Here is a 20,620-nt window from a genome sequence, read left to right as displayed (position 1 = left end):
AGAATAGCCCAAATAACTATCAAAATGATCCCATCTTAAGATTTCTATGGTTGAAAATGCCACAATCCTTTCAGTTGGAGTTAGAAGATAGGTTCATTATACGACCTAATCTTTTGCAAGAAATGCAACAGTTGGTAAACAAGATAAGGCAAAATTCGAACAATGTCGAGGATACGAAAAATAGTTAAGAAAATTATAAGAGGATACATAAGGAGTATATGGTCGGAGTGCATGTATACATTAAATTTAAGCCAAATATAAGTACTATGAGATTAGGAATATGTCCTAAGTTAGCACCTTTATTCTGTGGACCGTTAGAGATACTCGCTAGAGTGGGGCTATTGGCATATCAGCTAGCATTGCCACATCATATAAAAGGGCATCAAGTTTTTCATGTTTCTTTATTGAAAATGTATGTTAATGATACTACTCATGTGATTTATTAGAATGTGGTGCAGGTAAAAATGAAAGGAAAATTCCAAATCAAACCTCTACAAATATTAGATCAGAGGGAAATTGTTCTATAGAATTGATCCTTTGCCTGCGTTAAAGTGCATTGGAAGCACTTCACCTCGGAAGAGGTTACCTAGGAGATAGAGGATAAAAATGTGAGAAGCATTTCCTTCTTTGTTCCAAAAGTAAAGGGAACTAAAGGAAGAACACTGAGAAAGATGTTTATTTTGAGAGGGGGAATATGTGCAACCCCTTTGTTTTTCTTTTAGAAGTCATGAATATTTTAATACTATTGAATTATTGTTTGAACGTAATGGCTATGGAAGCTAAGACATAAATTAACTTATTCTTTAATTAAATTTTAATTGATTAAAAAATAAGTCTTTTTGAAATAAAAGGAAGATCACATGAGTAATAGGTACTTCTCTTTGTTTAGAAAAGGATATTATGTGGTCAAGTCCACCTACCTGACCTCCCAAAATATTCTTGTAAAAATGCTAGGAGAAAACTACTAATTCGAGAACAACATAATAGGAGACAAAAATTATTCTAAGAACTTAGGTAGAAAGAATTGCTAAGCTGGATAAAAATAAACATCAGCACAATAGGAGAGAAAATCATGCTTTAATGGGAAAAAAAACAAAATCTTATTTGTGTAGGTTTTAACCCCGTACATAAATTACCTACATACGAATTCTTAAACACATAAAACAAACAATGCGAGAGCATAACACATAAAACACATATACATAGAGATTTTCCCATGGATCCCAAAACCGGGACTACCAGCTTGATTTTTCATTATGTTCCTTTCAATGTTACAATATATATTAATACATGCCAAAGCATCCAATACCATGGACGAAAAGAAATTGCATCCAAAAACATGTGCGAAAATCATGCACAAAACCATAGGTGGGTTCGCCCAGCCCAACATAGGTTCCAAAACCAAAATTTTCTGGGGCGCTACCTAGACCCCATGGAGTGGAGTTACCTACACCCCTCAAACCCCCTATCACCCCCCCGCTACGCAACCATCACAACGAAGGGGGGGCTCTACCCCCCCTCTAACCCCCCTGTTAACTACGTGGGCTAGTCGTGGAAATAATATAACACGACCCAACATTCTCCCACTTGTTGTTTTCTTTCCACAGGGGGTCACAAGAGAGCTTAGTCATCTATCCGGCCTGGCAATGCCCATTGTTTCTCTACACCAAGAGAACTTCTCAGAGCTCAAAATTTTTTTCAATGCCAAGTATTCTTCAAAGTGTCCACCTTTACCAGCAACACCTTTTTGTCTTCTATCATATCCCTCACAAAGTGATACTGAACATAAATGTACTTTGTCTTTGAATGATATGCAAGGTTCTTTGCCAAGAAAGTTGGACTTTGGCAGTCACAGTCTATCCCTATAGCTCCCTGTACTAACCCCATACTTGAACACAATCTTTGAAACCAAACTTCTTCATTGCTTGCATGAGTGGTTGCCATGTATTATGCCTCTATAGTTGATAGTGCCACTACAGATTGTTTCTTACTCATCCAACTGACTGCACCTCCAAATAGGTTAAACACATACCCACTTGTAGATCTTCTTTGATCTAGATCTCCAGCCCAGTCTGCATCAATAAATCCATGATCCAACACTCTGTCCAATCCTGGTCTTCCTTGGTAGCACAAACCATAATCACTAGTGCCACGCAAATACCTAAAAACCCGCTTCACTACTGTCCAATGCTTCTTTCCTGATTTTGACATAAAACTACTCAATACTCTCACTGCATCTGCAATTTCTGGTCTAGTATAGACCATTGCATACATCAGGCTATCGACTGTACTTGCATATGGAACACGGGACATGTCCTCTTCCTCTTCTTGTGTCTTGCGACACTGTTCAGCAGATAAATTTACACCTACAAGAATAGGAACCTTCACCAATTTACTATCCTGCATATTAAATCTCCGCAATATTTTCTCGACATACTTCCTCTGGTTTAACCAGAGCTTCCTCTTTGCCCGATCTCTTTTAATTGCCATGCGCAAAATATAGTTTGTAGCACTAGGATCTTTCATGTCGAATTTGGAGGAGAATTGGGTCTTCAAATCCTGGATAATTTGTTCGTCATTTCCAACCAGCAACATATCATCCACATACAAGACCAAATAAATAACAAAGTCACCAATTAGTTTAAAATACGCACAGTGATCTGCTTTGCTTTTGGTGAAGCCAAGTCCCTGTATAAATGTATCAAATTTCTGATACCACATCCTTAGTGATTATTTTAACCCATACAGAAACTTCTTTAACTTGCATACAAGTTCTTTCTTACCCTTCATTGCAAAGCCTTCAGATTGCTTCATGTAGATTTCCTCTTCCAGATCCTCGTGAAGAAATGTTGTCTTCACATCCATCTGTTCTACCTCAAAATAAAAAGCAGCAGCAACAGATAAAAGTAATCTAATAGAAGTTACCTTGGCAACAGGAGAAAAAATATCACCAAAATCAATTCCCGACACCTGGGAATAACCTTTTTCTACTAACCAAGCTTTGTGTTTCTCCACCTTTCCTTCTGCATTTGTCTTCTTCTTGAGCACCCATTTGCTGCCAATGGGTTTCCTTCCAGCCAGCAACTCCACCAGATCCCAAGCCTCTTTTTTGTGCAAAGATGCCATTTCATCAACCATGGCCTCTTTCCAGAGTTTTCCATCCTCTGAATCTACTTCTTCCTTCATAGTTATGGGATCATCATCAGTGATAGATAAAGCAAAATTTGAACAAAAAGCAGATGGACTATACTTTTCTGGCTGCCTTCTTTCTCGAAATGATCTTCTCACACCCGGAGTGTGTGGCTCTTCATCTTCTGATTCCTCCTCTGCTGTAGAGTCTGATTCTTCCTCCTTTAGATCAAACTCTATCTTCTCAGGTTTCTTTGGTTAGAATTGATGTTTAATAACATCTTTCACCTCTCTTAACACCACATCCCAACTGTACACAACCTTCCTTGTTATTGGGTTCCAAAGCTTATAACCCTTTAAATCATCCTTATACCCAGTAAAGATGCACTTTTCAGATTTACTATCCAACTTGGTTCATTTCTCCTTTGGAACATGTACAGATGCATCACATCCAAATACCCTCAGATGTGAAAGAGAGGGTTTCTTATTTGTTCATACCTCTTGTGGAGTTTTATCCTCCAATGTTGATGAAGGTGATCTGTTGACTAGGTAACTTGCCGTCCCCACCGCCTCTACCTAGAATTTTTGTCCAAACCCAGCACCACTGAGCATGCTTCTTGCCCTTTCCATTAATGTTTTGTTCATTCTTTCTGCAACTCCATTTTGCTGAGGTGTATATGGAGTACTCTTCTACCGTTCTATACCAAAATTCTTACAAAATTCTTCAAATTCCTTACTGCAAAAATCTCCACTATTATCTATCCTTAGCACCTTTATCTTCTTCTCTATATGGTCTTCCACCAGAGCCTTGAATTCTTTAAACTTGTCAAAGACTTCAGATTTATTCTTAAGGAAATATATCCATGGAATATTTGAAAAGTCATCTATAGATGATACACAATACACAGACTTACCCAGTGATGGAACATTCATAGATACAAACACATCACTATGCACAAGCTCTAATATATGTTTCGCCCTCTTACCACCAAAGGGGAAACCCACTTGATTCTGCTTCCCATATACACAATTTTCACAGAAGTCAAAATCCAGAGAGCTATTACTCATCCCTTCTGCCATACCTTTACCATGAAGTATTCGAAGGCCCTTCTCTCGAAGATTTCCAAGCCTTTGATGCCATAACATGGTCTTCTCTCCAGAGACCACTAGATTTTCTGCTCCACATTCAGGAACCACAGAACTATTGCACCCATCAACAACCATGCTACCTTGCAGCTTGTACAGAGTTCCAATATGAACTCCCTGCATTAATACCAGTTCTCCTCGAACCATCTTACAGGTATCCTTCTCGAACACTGTTTTTACACCTGCATCATCCAAATTACTTATAGAAATTAGATTTTTTGCCAATGTAGGAATATGCAGAACACCTGGAAGTGTTCTAAACCTTCCACCTTGCAACTTCAACTTTACTTTTCTACGACCAATGATTATAGCCTCCCTATCATCCCCTAAGAAGACATCACCACCATCGTATTTCTCATACTCACAGAACCACTCTCTATGGGGAGTGAAGTGAAAGGATGCAACTAAGTCAATCAACCATGCCTCATGATCTACATGTGTACTTGAGTAAGCCAAGTACAGATCCTTACCTTCATCTAAGGTGGTTTTTTCCTCTGCAGAAGGAGCATCATCAGATCCCTTTCCTTTATCAAGAGCTTTAGATTTACAGTCCCTTTTGTAGTGCCCTTCCTTTCTGCATTTCTAGCACACCACCTTTACAAGTTTTCCTGGAGATTTAGATCTCCCACTTGATGACTTATTTTTGTTTCTGTTCTGGGACCGTCCTCATACAGACAAGGCATCACCATTATGGCTCTCCATATCTTTCCGCCTCTTCTCCTCCGTCAACAAGGATGAGACTATTTCATCAAACTACAAGGAAGTTGCATTGTTACCTATTGCAATAACTAGACTATCCCACGAATCTGGTAGAGAACACAACAAACTGATGCACTTATCTTCATCTAAAATTTTAATATCAACAAATGCTAACTGACTTACCACAGTATTAAATGCGTTCAAATGCTCTATCACCGAGTCTCCATCTTTCATCCTCAGGTTATACAACTTTTTCTGTAGGAACAGTTTATTCACCAGAAACTTAGATTAGTACAAAGTCCCTAACTTGTCCCACAAAGCCTTCGCCATAGCTTCCCCTGATACATTCAACAATACTAAATCTAAGGCACATAATTGTATTGTGCTCTTTTCCTTTCGATCCAACTTCTTCCATTCTTCATCGGACACTCTCATTCGTTTAGTACCCAGATCTACCGCAATCCACTAATCTTTATCCACCAACAGATCCTCCATCTTGAGTTTCCACAACTCAAAACTCTGACCATTAAATTTCTCGATCTCTATCTTTCCACTGCTTGCCATCTTCTCTCACCACCAGAATCGATCTCATAGATATCCCACTGAACAGGGTCTACCACAGGCCCGAGCGAAACCCCTCAGCAACAAAGGTGTCCCCTTGAAGCAAAAACAGCTCGAATACCAAATGTAGGTTTTAAGTTTTAACCCCATACAAAAATTACCTGCATACGAATTCTAAAACACATAAAATAAACAATGTGAGAGCATAACACATTAAACACATATACACAAAGGTTTTCCCCTGGATCCGAAAACCGGGACTACCAACTTGATTTTTCATTATGTTCCTTTCAATGTTACAATACATATTTATACATGCTGAAGCATCCAAAACCATGGACCGAAAACCATCGCGTCCAAAAACATGTGTGAAAATCATGCACAAAACCATAAGTGGGTCCTCCCAACCTAACATAGGTTCCAAAACCAAAATTTTCCAGGGCGCTGCCCCGGACCCCATAGACTGGGGTTACCTACACCCCTCAAACCCCATGTGACCCCCCTACTACACAATCGGTACAATGAAGGGGGGGGCGGGGAGCCCCCCCAACCCCCCCTCTAACCCCCTAGTTAACTACGTGGGCTAGTCGTGGAAAGAATATAACACAACCCAACAATTTGAAATATAAAGCCTCAATAAGAAGACCCTAAAAGTAGGATGTTTCTAAGGAAAGATCCACTCAGAAGAACTATAAGAATACCACTAAGGAATACAATGTGGTTTGTTATTCCTAAATGTAAGAAGGGTAATCTCCAGGGGGATTGTTGGTGGAAATTCATAGGTTGGGAGGAATGTTTTCTCTCCCTAAGTGTTCCAAAGTGTCTTTGTACGGTCAGCTGATTGTGACATTATGATTAAATGTTGATTTATATAGTTGTTAATGTCATTTACTGTTACTATTATTAGTTTTTTTCTTAATTCTTAATCTATACAAGGCATTAACTATTGTGATTAGTGATTATGAACATAACTATATATGAAGATGTATCACAATCATTATAGTTATTACAACATGGTTAAATGTTTAACCTAAAACTACTCTATTTGATTCAATTATAGTACTTAAATGAGAGTACCAAGCGTCTAGAAGGCGAATCTAAATAACTAGATTCTTAGAGTATCTAACTTAAAAAACAATAAGCTTAAAGTTCATTGTTGAAGGAATGTATTAGAAGCATGAATTAAGACAAGAATTAATAAAGTAAAGCTTCCTTGATGACAATGACATGAAACATAATCAAATCATATATGTTGCGATATTTTGTGGATGAATATGGTCAATGAACTCATATAACTAAACATGGGATATTTATAATATCCGTGTAAACTAATTAACATGGAAACTTTATTTGTGAGCGTGGATGAAAAATACTATTGGGTTAGAAAAGATATAATCAATCCATTCTTTAACAAGATCCATACCTTTAAGGGCTATACAAAACAATATTCCAAGGAAACCAAGATTAATAACATGACTAATCAATTCGAGATGATGAATATAAATAGAGATAACAAGTTTGGTATAAGTAAAACTATCATACAAATGTGGAGACACTTATCTCAGAAGGAAATAATAATATAATTGTAGTATATTAATGATATGGGCATTCTCTTGCAACTTCTTAAAATATACTATTAATTATTGAAGTAAAGGGGGCATTGGAAGTCAATTGTTTTATCGAGAACCTAGATTATAACCCAATGTCGGCTATAGAAAAATATATTTTACATTGGAAACTCGTGTCTATATACAAATAATGAATGTTAGTTACTATTATAGTGAAGTGATTAGAGTCTAAAAACTAGGAAAAATATACCAGAATTATGTTTGAGGAATTGTATAAAGTTATTGGAAGTAGGATTTAGTGAATGCTAATCACTGATATTTGAATCAATTATAAGCTAAGTTAGTCCACTTCAAGAAGTAAAGTAATTTAAGACAAATTAAGGAAGCTCCAATACAAATCGAGGAAAATCCAGTCCTTTAACTTCTACTAAATTCTAAACAAAATATTTGTATTATGCATTAAATTAATGGAGAGAGAACAACCCGTATTGGGTATGGCATTCATATTGAGCCAAGGTAAAACATGGGAAAGAGAAATGAAGAGTCCCAACTAATACATTCAATGTAAAAATATTAGAGCTAGAGTGATACACCTTAGGTCTAAATGGAAGACCATGGCATATGATAGCTTATAAGAGAAACACGTTAGGGTTTGAGGGGTAAAGCATACCTGGTATGCAATAATAATGTACTTAACCAAAATTTTGAATTGAAAGTAGATTATTTGACTCTAAACTAACTATATATCAACAGTCAGTCCTAGATAAACAGATAAACTTCGACTGCATTTATTCTTTCCTATACCTTCCATGCAATGACAATGTAATTAACCCTAAGGAAAAGAAATTCATGAGATATTTAATGCCAAAATTATTAACGATGACATATTTGTGCATATAGTGCAGTAGTGAAGCAAAAGCGAAGCATAAATTTCAGATAATAACACATCGGGATTGTTCATTGTCGCCCTTGTCATTGTTGCCGACGCCGGGATCGTTCATGGTGTTGTTATAGTTGCCGACGACGGGATGGCCGACGACGGGATTGTTGGGATTGTTGCCGCCGACGGGACTGTTGTTGTTATTGTTGTTGCCGCTGTTGTCGCCGACAATGGGATTCCCATGAATCTGGCTGTTGGGACCAATGATGTTCTTGTCGCCGCTGTTGAACCTGTTGTTCATGTTGTTGGTTTACGGATAATGAAACTGGAACGCCTTCGAAGGCAACAAGATTCCCACTTCTGCAAAAAAAACGGCTTGAGTTCAACAATACATAAGGTGGACATTGATAAGTTACTGTGAATCAATGCTTAAGGTGGACATAGAATATGAGCAAATCAATGATATCTCACAGATTAGAAATATACAACCATACCTAGAACTGGAGTAGGGCAAATTCCGTAACCAAGAGGTGAGAAATACAATTGCATATGAGCAAATTAATGATATCTCACAGATTAGAAATATACAACCATACCTAGAACTGGAGTAGGGCAAATTCCGTAACCAAGAGGTGAGAAATACAATTGCATAGCCTGCCTTATATAGAAGTAGGCGAACTCCAAACTCGGATTTGAAAACCATCTACACTCCCAACCAGGGTCAAGTTGTGAAGCTTTCATGTATTAAATTTACATGAATGACATCATCAATCATGCAAAGACCAGCGTCACCAGGATGACATATTGTGGACGCCCTGTTTGGCAGACGAGTTATTCTTTTTGAGATTGAAGTGTTTAATCATAAATGTGATTTCCTTAGTATTTGTGACTCTTCAAAAACTTTTACTTTTATCATGGGACCCATTTACCTTTTATCATGATCTTGCAAGCAATTTTTTTGGTGAACTTTTACCATGTGAATTTAGGTATCACATGTCGCTTTATACGGAAGGAAAATCTAGTGTGGTTATATGAAAATCTTGTCTATGTGGTATACATTTTAATTATTATTAATAATAAGGTAATCTTGCATTGAATTTAGGTATCACATGTAGTTCTATACTCCCAAGGAAATATATGTGTGGTAATTTTTTTAATTATTATTAATAATGAGGTTTTTTTATGTAAGATAATAATAAGTTTGTTTATGTAAGATAGGTTTTGGTGGTCTTGTTAATAAATGGTTTTTTTTTTGAGAATTTATTTCAATAGAATCGCTCAATTCATTATTTTCCTATAAATGTATTTTTGTGGTTAATATTATTAAAAATGTATATAGTTTTATCTAGTATCAAGTGCTTTCATGTAATAATATTAGTTGGATTCATAATAAGATTACTATTATAGATATTCGGTGGTTATTGAAGATATCTTTAAGGAAAAATAATTGAGTTCAAAATTGGAGGATTTACCTCTCAAATTAGTTGTGATGAATCTCTCATACTACTTTATAAACCATTCATTTGAACTTAAGTTGGGGTGGTGGAGAACCTATGGCCTGCCTCCTTATATTTTGTTTCAAGTTGAAAAGAGGTTTCATAAAGCCTTTCCTTTGACCCCTACGATTTTGTTTTTTAGGAAGGAGTTTGAGATTGTAAGTCTTGTAGTCATTTTTAAATTCATCAATAAAGCTAGCCTTGATGATCTCATCCACAAATTAAGGCATTGTGTTATGGAAGCTTATCTATGATTCGTAGTTATTAGCACAAGACATCATTAAAATCATGTCAATAGTTGGCATCCTCAATATACAGGTCTCAATAAAATCTATTCACATGTTGGAAGTAAATCCAAGGATTATAGAAAGACAAATGTGATGGGATGGATGATCAAATTCATGTATACTTTGCAAAGAAAAGGTTGCAAGATATTTCAAAGATTAACAAGGTGTCACAATCATAACATAACCTTGCACTTGTTGAATCACACATGGTATGTTGAAGGAGAATGGTAGCTTTAAAAACCATTGGAAAAGCCTCCATGTACCACTCATAAATTGTTATGCTCTTGACCTGCGAGAAATTCTAGAATACCAAATATGCAAAGAAATACAACCTAGAACATAGAACAAAATGAGAAAAACAACAAGTATTTTATTATTAAGAGATGAAAGCAGTGTTCACTTGCCTCTTCGAGGGGGCAACCTCCAGCATACCAAAGCTCAATTACAAAATAAAAATCTATATATCTCAATGGGGAGTCTCTATCCTTTATATAGGATTCATAAATACAATACCATGGGTCATTACCATGGTTCTCTCAATACCATCTATCTAATACCATGGCCCATTTGCAACTAACTGTGGTCCCTTTCTCAAATGCAGGTCAACCACTTACAATTATTAATACGAGCTTTATTGACTCTTTGACTAACTATAATTATGACTCGACCCTATTACATAAATAAAGGGGTTAGGGTTGGACCCTAACATAAATCCCAATGAGGTTTCTTGCAATCCTTATACAATGGTTGGAAAAGTAATTAGTGATGACTTGATTTTCAACCAAAATAAATAAATAAGGGGAATTTATCTAAATGACAAGGGAGTATTAATCCCAACTAATTATGTCCAATGGAAGTTCAAGTTCATGGTTTGAAAATATCATCTAGAAAGTTATTATTCATGGAATTCCATTAAAATTTACAAGCATAGAACCTGCCAAAATTTGGAGCCCCATTTCAAATATCAAGCATTATCCACTACCCCAAAGTTGTAAAATATTCACATATGCTTGTTTTTCTACTTTCATTTTACATTTTGAATTAGTTGTAGGATTAATAGCATTCCCTATGGCTTCCAAAGAAATATGTTATTCCTTCTAAAAACCATTTCTCACAACCCTAAAGATGAGAGCCTAATTCACCATGAACTATATATTTTCACAACCTACGTTACTAGGGAAACACCATACAAGATTTTCCATGTAACATTTGGAAAATTCTAGGATGCTTGTGATTGAATTCCCACCTAGGATTGTGCCTCTCTATTTGTCGAAATTGATAATCCTTCTCAGCAAGCCATGATGTCCATTGATTATTCTTGAATTACTTTTCCTATAACTACTACATTTATTTATCAGATGTCAATACTATATAATAATGTTGCACACTTGGACAATGAAAATCCTTCATCGCAATATTTAAAACCATAAAAAAAATTCAAGTAAAACACTTATTGCCTCATTACCTCCGAAAAGGAGTCCCTCTTCTTGAAATTATCTTTCCTTTCCAAGCTTTTTCCTTTCCAAATCCTTCTAGAGAAGCAATTTTGGTGATTTCTCTGATACTAGAATATGATGATTATGATATTGTAGATAAAGCTACCTTGGGAATGATGGAAAATATTTTTTGCTAACTCCCCAATTAAAAACACACTATGAGAAACATAAATACCATGCTTATATACATGTTAGGTATTTATTTAGTAGATAAATATAGTGCATAAACACTACCTCTTGGATTTATATCTTGAGTATATCATATTATCCTTAATAGTGGAAGTAATGTTTCTTGAATATTTTACTTAAAAAACGAAATTGCAATGGACACTAATGGTGATAATTCTATCAAAACGTTATAGAGTATCTTAATAAATTGTACTTGGCTTATAGGGCTCTACTAACATGCAAATATTTTATGATTGGATCATTGCTTTCTATTTAGTCTAAGAAGTTTATGATTAAGAGCTTTCCAAGATCTATAAAACCAAAAAGTTAAAATAAATTACTCATGAAGATCACAAAGTATGCTACCCTAATTGAGAATATAGATTGTTCACTTTATCTCTTAGTAAATGCAAAGATGTATGTTAATCTGGTTGCTAGAGACAAATCCCTAATTCATAGATCTAATTATAACTAGAATTGTGATACCTTCTCCATAAATTTCTAAAGAATCTTAACTATGCCTTAAAAAAGTATCTGCAAGCATTAATGTTGTACAAGATATTACTTATTGACTTTGGGCTTGGGATGAGAGAGATAAAAGAGAGATCGACCATTCTCAAAGTAAACACACTTTTCCATACATAATGTCCCTTTTTTACCTCGCACCACGTATCAATTTTTTCTAATAATATTATAAAGCTTGTCATGTGCATAAATAAGGCATATATCAAAAGGTATAATGGACCAATGAGTTAGGAAAGCTTCCATAGGGCATATCTTGGAAAGTACAGAAAATCAATGGATAAAAGTTTTACCTCATGTAACATGAATATCTTACTTTTATCTCCTCAAATTTTCATTGTCTAAAACATCACAAAATGGAAAAATGACTCATTCACTTCCTAAACCAAATTTTTGCTCCACTTTTAAAATGTCAATAGTATTCCCTAGGTTCTTTTGCACACTTTGAATCTATTTGAGCTTAGATGTTTTTCAATTATACTCAAGTCACCCCTACTTGTAAAATTGGGTGAGCTAACTCATACTGCATGGCTTAGTCAACTTGACGTATTCTTATTTCATATGTTCTCATTATGTTGGAGTTAGCACGAGCAACATATATCAACATATATTGTTGGAAATGTCCAAGAATAATCATTTGAACCATATATCCTATGCTCCAATTTAAACTAGGTATTTAAAGTAAAAATGAATTCAAAGATAAGATATCCAATATAGGCATCAAAAGTCCAACAACAATATTTCCAACAATCTTTGTTGGAGAAATGACATGAACCCACGATTTTTACAATTTCTATCTTGAGGATCAGGGTTAAATGGATATTGGGCACATTAATGTCAACTAAAGAGCAACCCCTAAACATGAAAAACTTTAGGATAGTTTTTTTTTGGATTTTTACCCATAACATTAGGAATTGCCCATGGTAAAAGTAGGTTGTTTGTTTGAGTTGAGCCTAATGTAAAACTATAAATAAGTATGCAATGTTCTATGATAGGTATGGCTCATAAATGGACCATGCGAAACAAACATTCCTGTAGATTAACTCTTTTTATCAATTTACAACAAGTGCACCAAAGGCCTGGTTTTGTGAAGGCTTCTAAGGTTAACAGTATTGGAGCCTTTGGGCCTAATAAAGTATTACAGATGCTTAACATTGAGTTCGTGATTTAGGCCTTATGCCTTGTCCTGAAGCCTTTGGGAATTAACAAAAGCACTATCAGAACTATTAAAAATGGTGCTTGAATGTCTTAGTAATCATTTCTAGCATTGAAGCCATAATAAGTGAATTTCACCAAATTGGTCACCCAACTAAAACTGGTGTTGGATACCTATAGTAATAGGTTTCATATTTCATGATTGACTATAGAAAATCCAAATATGCTCTGCTTTGGTACTACAAAGATCCCATATTTCCCAGGAAATCAGAGGTGTGTGAAATATTCCAAATATTGAGGACCTTATTTCAAGTTTGGTGGATGATTCAAAAGTCTAAACTGGATCATGCCATGTTTCAATTTTGAGTTGTAGAATAGAGAAAGAGGTCTGTCCAAACAGCTTAATCTTGGCAGACAAGTAGTTCAGGTAGAGAAGCAAAGGTTCCCAAAAGTTTAATCTGGGACCTTGGAAGACATAAGGGTAGAAGTAGATAGAGAGAAAAGGAAAAAGCCAAAGAAAAGAAAAGGCAATTGAGGGTTGCAAGTCCAAGTGCCCCTCCAAGAAGAAACAAAAAATGCTAGGCAAAATAGTTGGGTAGGCAGTTGTGGTTGCAGAAAGAATATGATCACCATTACACAGGTATCAATAGGTCTCTTGCCAACGCAATAAATCTATCAGCAAACAAAGTGGTGAATTCCATGAACTCACAGCAAAGAGGATCACTAACTTCTTCTTTTTTTCCCTCTCTAGTCCATCACTAACACCCCCTTTCTAATTCCCCTCCTTCATTCATATTAACTCCTAATTCTACTATATAACCTCCCCTATCTTACCCCCACCCCTAATAATACTAACACTAAGGTGTATAAAACCCCAAATCTTATGTATATTCCCTCCCCTAGGCATAATAGCCGTGTATTTTTCAAAAGGGACCAAAATGGCACCTGGCCACTTTGGTGAACCTATTCCACCCTATTCCCCCTTTGCTGCAAGTTAATTTACCCTCGAATCACCTCTGCATTGATAAAACCCCCTCTCCAAACCCCTTTTGCCTATAAAAACCTTTGCAAAGGTTAATACCCGCCTCTGGCACGTTCCCCAATCCTACCACATTATTGGTTAAGCGAAAACATTTGAAAAACCCATAAAAACCCACAAACTTTAATCTTTTCCGCCCGCAGTATGAAGCGCGCATCTTTCTCCTCCGCCAGCCGTCGGATCAAGCCCATCAGATCCGACGGTCCACATTAATATCGGAGCGCATCCGATGGCGGCACTTTAACCTCCGAGAAAGTGACGTTGCGCCTTGTCACGCCTCCTCCACGCGTCAATCGATCAACCATCTCGGAGCCGAGTCTGACAGCTTCTGCGCCGTACCTAAACCGCCCCGAGAAACCGCGGCGGTTAAGGCCTTAACCGTGACCGCTGCGGTTTGACTGCCACCTACCCGTCGCTGACTCGTCGCCACGTCCTTATCTGCTCGTACCTGCCTTTGTTATTGGTCCACCTCACTGCTGACTGGGTTGCCACCTCACCGCCCCTTTGACCAGTCACCCACTGCCACGTCGCCCGATGACGTCAGCAGAAAAAAGCGCCAAATTGGTAAAATAACCCATATTTACCAATTTTCCCGTGTTTTTTACCACTTTCACTGTTATTACTGTTGGACGCTCTGCATGACCGTTTGCACTCTAATTTTCGCCAACCAGTCTATTAGCCCGGGCGACCCCCTCAAGCAGCAACTGTGCACCTTTGCTTCAACCTCTGCTCATCGAATTACAGGTATTTAGACCGTTTCGCCCTCCATACGACCTTCATTAAGCTTGAAATTGCTCAGAGGGATAGTAGAACCATAAAAACGGTATTTGCACCGTTCATTTCCATTTGTTCATCCACCATTGTCATTGTGAGGGCCAAGAAGTACCTGCAGAGCTTTAGAAACCTGCAATTCACATAAAACCACTGTAATTCTGCGTTTTCCCGGCAGAGTTCCTAATAGATATAATTCACCCGATTGGAGAGTTCAGTTAGACCACAGAGAAGTTCTGTCACTAGACTCCAGTAGTATTTCAATTGCTATTGAGAGAATTCCCCTTGGATACTCAAAACATCAACTGTTTCCACAGAGAACTGCCTCCAGACTGTGTTTTTACCATTCCACCTGTCCACCTGCAATTCTTGCAACTTGAAGAGCTATGGAGACCCCTATTGCACTGAATATTAAGCCCATCAATGCTCCTCACCAGGAATTAGCATGGAAAGCCCTGGGAGACATGGACTACCAAATGCTGGATTGGTTCCCCATGGGAACCAAGTACAATATTCAAATGTTGAATGAATTAAGAGCCCAGCACCTCAGTGGGGCAGATATCTTGGGGATTTGGGAGTCAAATTTGCCCATATACAACCTTCCCCAAGTCAATCCTATGCCAGAGCTCATTTATAGCTGCCAGGAATGCTATGACCCCAGCCAAAGAGCAGTCATTAGCCCCACAGGCCTAGTCCTGTTCCAGATCACCCCAGAGAGCATAAACCAGATGCTGCGCTTCAAAACAGCCAAGAAATTGACCCCTCTATCCATGCAGAATCTGATTAACAGAGGGATCAAGCTGTCCAGTGACCAGATTGTCAAAATCAACCAACTGTTTGTCACACCAGGCTCTGAAACAGTCAGAACCCCTCCTATTGGGTACCAATATCTAAATGAGTTGGGCAGAATGTTGGTGGATCTAATTGGCTATGTCCTAGGATTCAAGGGGTTGGAAGATGTAGATGACAGCATAATGGCAATGCTGTCTATATTTGCCCCGGGTAAGCCTCCAGCTGTGCAGTATGATTATGCAACTTACATAGCAGAGAAAATCCATGAGCAGTTCATGAATTTGAAAAGGGAGAGACTGTTCAGGTACACCTCCTATATATATCATTTATTCCTTTTCAACCAGCCAGCTACCTTCTCTGTTCCTTTGAGGCCACTCAATGCCCAAGGAAGCCCAAGATCAGTTGTTTTCTGGACCTCTGTTTTTCATTCTACCTCAGTATCACCCTATACATACTGTGAGTTTATTGATTTATTTGTTCATCCAGCCCTAACAGCGCTGCAAGGTACTCCTCCTCCTAGATTAACCGATGATATGAAGAGGATTCTACATTTGAACAAATCTTACAATATTGGCAACTGGTACTTCTACCAGAACCACACAGTCATTAGGATATATGGCTGTGAATTGAACCCATTTAGGTTGCCGAGGTATGTCCCCATGAGGCTTTTTGCCTTAGAATATTTCAGGCAGTTTGGGAACTCAGATTACCTTCACTTTCAGAGTAGAAACAAGAAGTCACAATTGAAGGTAAGAAACCAGCTAGGTTCCTTCCTATATAACAGGAAAGAGGAAGGGTGGAAAGAGGCAGACAGCATCCTGGAAGGCCTCAGATTGCAGACCAGTTTTGAATGGATTCCCTATGACCCCAATCATTCTATCTCCCTCAGGAGAATTAGATACAAATTGGGCAACTATGCACATAAAAGACAACCTGAAATTGAAAAGTATGCCAATGCACTAGATTGGGAAGAGGGTACACTAGTAGAACAAGTCACTAAGGAAGAATTACTTGAGAAAGAAGCTAGGAATGTGCAAAAAGAAGCTGACTTGGAAACTTGTGGACAGGTGCCCCTCTCCTACAGAAAGCAAATTGGAACAGCTGCTAAATCTTCAGCAGCACAGCAGCAAACTACTGAGAAGACACCCCAGGCAGCAATCAAAGACAAAGGAAAACAGGTGGAACAGCCACCTATATTGATAGAAGAACAAGTTGACACCTTGCTACAGCAGCAAGAAGAAATGGAACAGCAAGAACTGGGGCAGCAACAAGAAGAAGCACAGTCCAGTGAACAGCAGCCCTTGCAGCAGGAAAAGGGGACAGATCTACCTAGTTACACTGAGCAGCAGCCCCAAACAGAGGTGCCTCCCAGGACAGACACCAATGTAGACACCTCAGTCCTCCAAACACCACAGAAGGAGGACTTGACCAGGAAAAGGGAGAGAGAGACCCCCCACACCTCATCCTTCATCAGAGGAGAGAAGAGACAAAGACTGAATGACTCCCAAGAGGAGGACATAGCAGTAAGGCAAGCCATGGGCATGGGCCCACCCAGTGGAGAACTTTCGGCCAGCTCATCTCAGCGTGGACATGACATGACTATGGGAGGAGAGGTCAGCTCCTCCGGTCAACATAGAGAAGGGCAGTCAAGTATAAAGCAGCAATTCATTGACATCAAAAGGAGGAGTGATCCCATAAAAGTGCAGCTGTATAATCACTTGTTAAACCTAGCTCCTAGCAACCAGCAGAGACTCATGTCTGCTTTCGATGTGAGTGAAGGCAAAATGATAATGAGCCACTTCATGCCCACAACTTTGCATCCTCAGTCCACCTCAGACTATCTAAGAACCAACATGGAGGTTCTTGCCAAAGACATACACCCTACGGACAAGATTGAATTACATAAACAAACTGGTGAAATGGTGTATGCCTCCCTGGCAGATGAGACATTGGAGAACTACAAACTAAAGAGCAGCCTGGATAACACAGCTTCTCAGCTGGAATTAGAAAGAGCATCATCACAAGCCAAGGACAATAGGATCAAGTCCTTGGAAGAGGTAATTATAGATATAGGGCATGATCCTAAAGATGTCAAAGGCATCCAAGAACTCCTGAAGATAAGGGATGCAGACATGGCGGCCCTAAGAAAGAAAATCAAACTTCCGGCCACCATCCATCCACAAACAGATGAAGTTGCCCAGCAAAGGCAAGAAAAGGATACTACAGACCTGCTGGTATCCCTATACAAAGAGCTGGTTAGGATTCAAGACCAGCTAGGACAAACTGAAGCTGCAAAGGCAGCACTACAAGAAGCACTGAAGCAAAGAGAAGAGGGCCAACCCTCCCAGCCTCCTCCTGTGATAATAAATCTTGAGGAAGTCCCTCCAAAGACTACTCCTCCTCCTCAGCAAACAGAAGCTACAGCACCAACTACAGCGCCATCCACAGCAACAACAACTACAACATCGGAACAGGCTACTAGTTTAGACATGCAAAAGCTGCAAGCTGAGATCCAAGCCATGGAATCTCAAATGAAAGAGCTGGATGAACTTAAGAAAACCTTGGCTAAGGTAAATGAAAAGTTTGACAAGAGCAAACAGAATGAGGCAGCCAAGGAGAGAGAGGTAAGAGCTCTTAAGAGGAGAATTGTTGAACTAGAGAGAGAGCTTGCACTAGAAAAAGTGACAGCTCAAATGAAAGCAGTGCTATGGAGCAACATTGGGCGGTCCATTGCCAACCAGTGGCAATATATTGAGACCATGGATGAGCAAATGGTGCTCATCACTAAAGCAAACAGAGAAATACAGAGAGCCAGGGCAAGCCTTGGACACATGCCAGAAGCTGCTACTAGGATGATCAATATTCTGAACTATAAGACTAGCTCTCAATTAGCTGTCATGGGAATCACCAACAGGACAGAAACAATTGCTGTAGCCAAAAGAGTCATAACATTGAGGAACTTGGTTGGAACACTGGAGAGGAGGACACAGGATATGCAGACTGAAATCAACAGATTCCTGGAAAAATTCGTGGCACTACAGAACAGAGGCCTCCCCAGCATTTTAAGCAGTGTAGGAAGACTGCTCACCCTAGACAATTACAATAAGAGAATTGATGCCCATGCAGGAGCAGATATTGCAAAACCGCCCAGCACTTCAGCAGACGCAGGGCCAGCCACCGGGCAGACTATGTATGACAGGGTGGAGAACCTATTTTTCCTCATGAATGAAGTTGAGCATCTGTTTGATACACCACCTAACTTCTTCAAATTCACAGAAGCAGATGAAACTCTAGGGGCAATCTTAGCACACCAACTGCCCACACAGGATGTCTGGAGAAATTTGACACAGACAATTTTGTCAGGCCAGAATCAGTAGCGCTAATTCTCCAGGCAAATGAGCATACATGCGCAGGCACAATTTTGAAGAAAGATATCTACAAGGAAGAGGCAGAGGCTGAGCCAACTCAGCAGGACCATTGACTCACCACAAGCAGCAGTCACAATCACAGGTGACAAGTCCAGGATACAGCGTACAAGCCTTAAAGACAGGTCTTCCAGCATTTATTCAGAATATCTCGACCGACTTAGCTGTTTCCAAAGGCTAAAATATCTTCTGACAGAGCATTAAAATGCCTGTACTCTGTAATCAATGCTGTATTAAATTTTGGTCATAATATCTTAAGTGGTTGGTAAGAATGTAAAATCTGAGATAACTCAGAACTCAGATATTTTGTAAATCACCGCAAGTATATATTCACCCTTCACAGCAGTTGAAAGGGGGTTGTTGTAATTTTCCTTTGAAGAGCTCTCGCTCGTTGTAAAATTCCCAGAGAGAAATAATAGAAAAGGAGAATGGAATTTCCAAAGCATGGTGTATTTGGTGCGTTGTGATGAAGGGTGAATGTTGCAGGATTCCAGTTGTTTCATAAAACAATAAGTCTTCTCATATCTCTGTATTACATGTTTTCAAGTCTTTGTTCTCTTTTATCGTTTCAGATATTTTACACTTAATAGCAAAGTAGAAGAATAGTTCAGGACTTAATCCATGATTACCCTGAACTCAAACTGAGCTATTATCTATGTTTTCCTCAGATATAGTAACAGAAGTGTAATTCTTAGTTGCTGCACTTTGAATCTATATCTTTCACTGTGATAGACGTTCCCAGGGATTCAAGTTTGCCCCTGTGACATCTGTCTTTTCTCGTAACCAGTTTGGTGGAAACAGTTAACAACGAGTGAAAATTCTTGAATGCTTTCATTTGTTTGCCTTACCTGTTTCCTGTTTTTAATCAAAATTTGTTCTATGAAACATCCAAATGGCCCTGTAAGTTTCACCAGTTCATCTCAAAGTTTCTAGACACCTACAGCTACAGACTCCATTGCCCAATGATATTTGACTCTCTGAAAATCACATCACAAGAGATCTGAAGGATATTCTTCAACCAAAACATAAACAAAACCAGTGCATAATAGCTAGCCTAAAACCCTATCATAAACAGTTACAAATCATAAAGAGAGAGCCCTCTCTGATCACAGTTTGGCTAGAAACTCTGATCCAAAGATTGGTTAGTGGTTACCCCAGCCGTATTCCCTTGGGAGTCATAGGGAACAACCTGGGTGTTAACAACTGGAACCTCAACTAAAGCCTATGAATGCCATATTTACATCAGGAAATTATTTCAGAGCGATAATAAGGTCACAATATTATATCTCTCATGCAATGGAATTAAGGATGATGGCTCAATGTTTTATTGATGCATATATCATCATTAATGGAGTAGGTAGACTACATTACTCCTCTAATGGGCTTCCTGATATGCCTGTAAAATTGATAATGGATATAAGTCCTATTTAATGTGCACAAACTCGAAGTAAATCCATTTACATAGAGAATTAAATAAATCAAATAT

The 20,620-nt window shown here is 38.4% G+C and overlaps 1 long non-coding RNA gene across 1 annotated transcript; it reads right to left on the bottom strand.

Moving 5' to 3' along the window:
• Positions 1-7,629: 7,629 nt before the first annotated feature.
• LOC149213241 (uncharacterized) lies at positions 7,630-8,684 on the bottom strand. The gene is made up of 2 exons (XR_016250314.1): positions 8,478-8,684; positions 7,630-8,343 (listed from the first exon to the last, which is right to left on the bottom strand). It is a non-coding gene; the product is annotated as an uncharacterized LOC149213241 (long non-coding RNA).
• Positions 8,685-20,620: the final 11,936 nt, after the last annotated feature.

Source organism: Pinus tabuliformis, chromosome 1_1, assembly GCF_031772625.1.
Source record: "Pinus tabuliformis cultivar Carrire ecotype Pingquan chromosome 1_1, CPIR1, whole genome shotgun sequence".
In the NCBI taxonomy this organism is placed as follows: Eukaryota; Viridiplantae; Streptophyta; class Pinopsida; order Pinales; family Pinaceae; genus Pinus; species Pinus tabuliformis.
This window is presented reverse-complemented; position numbering and strand designations above follow the sequence as displayed.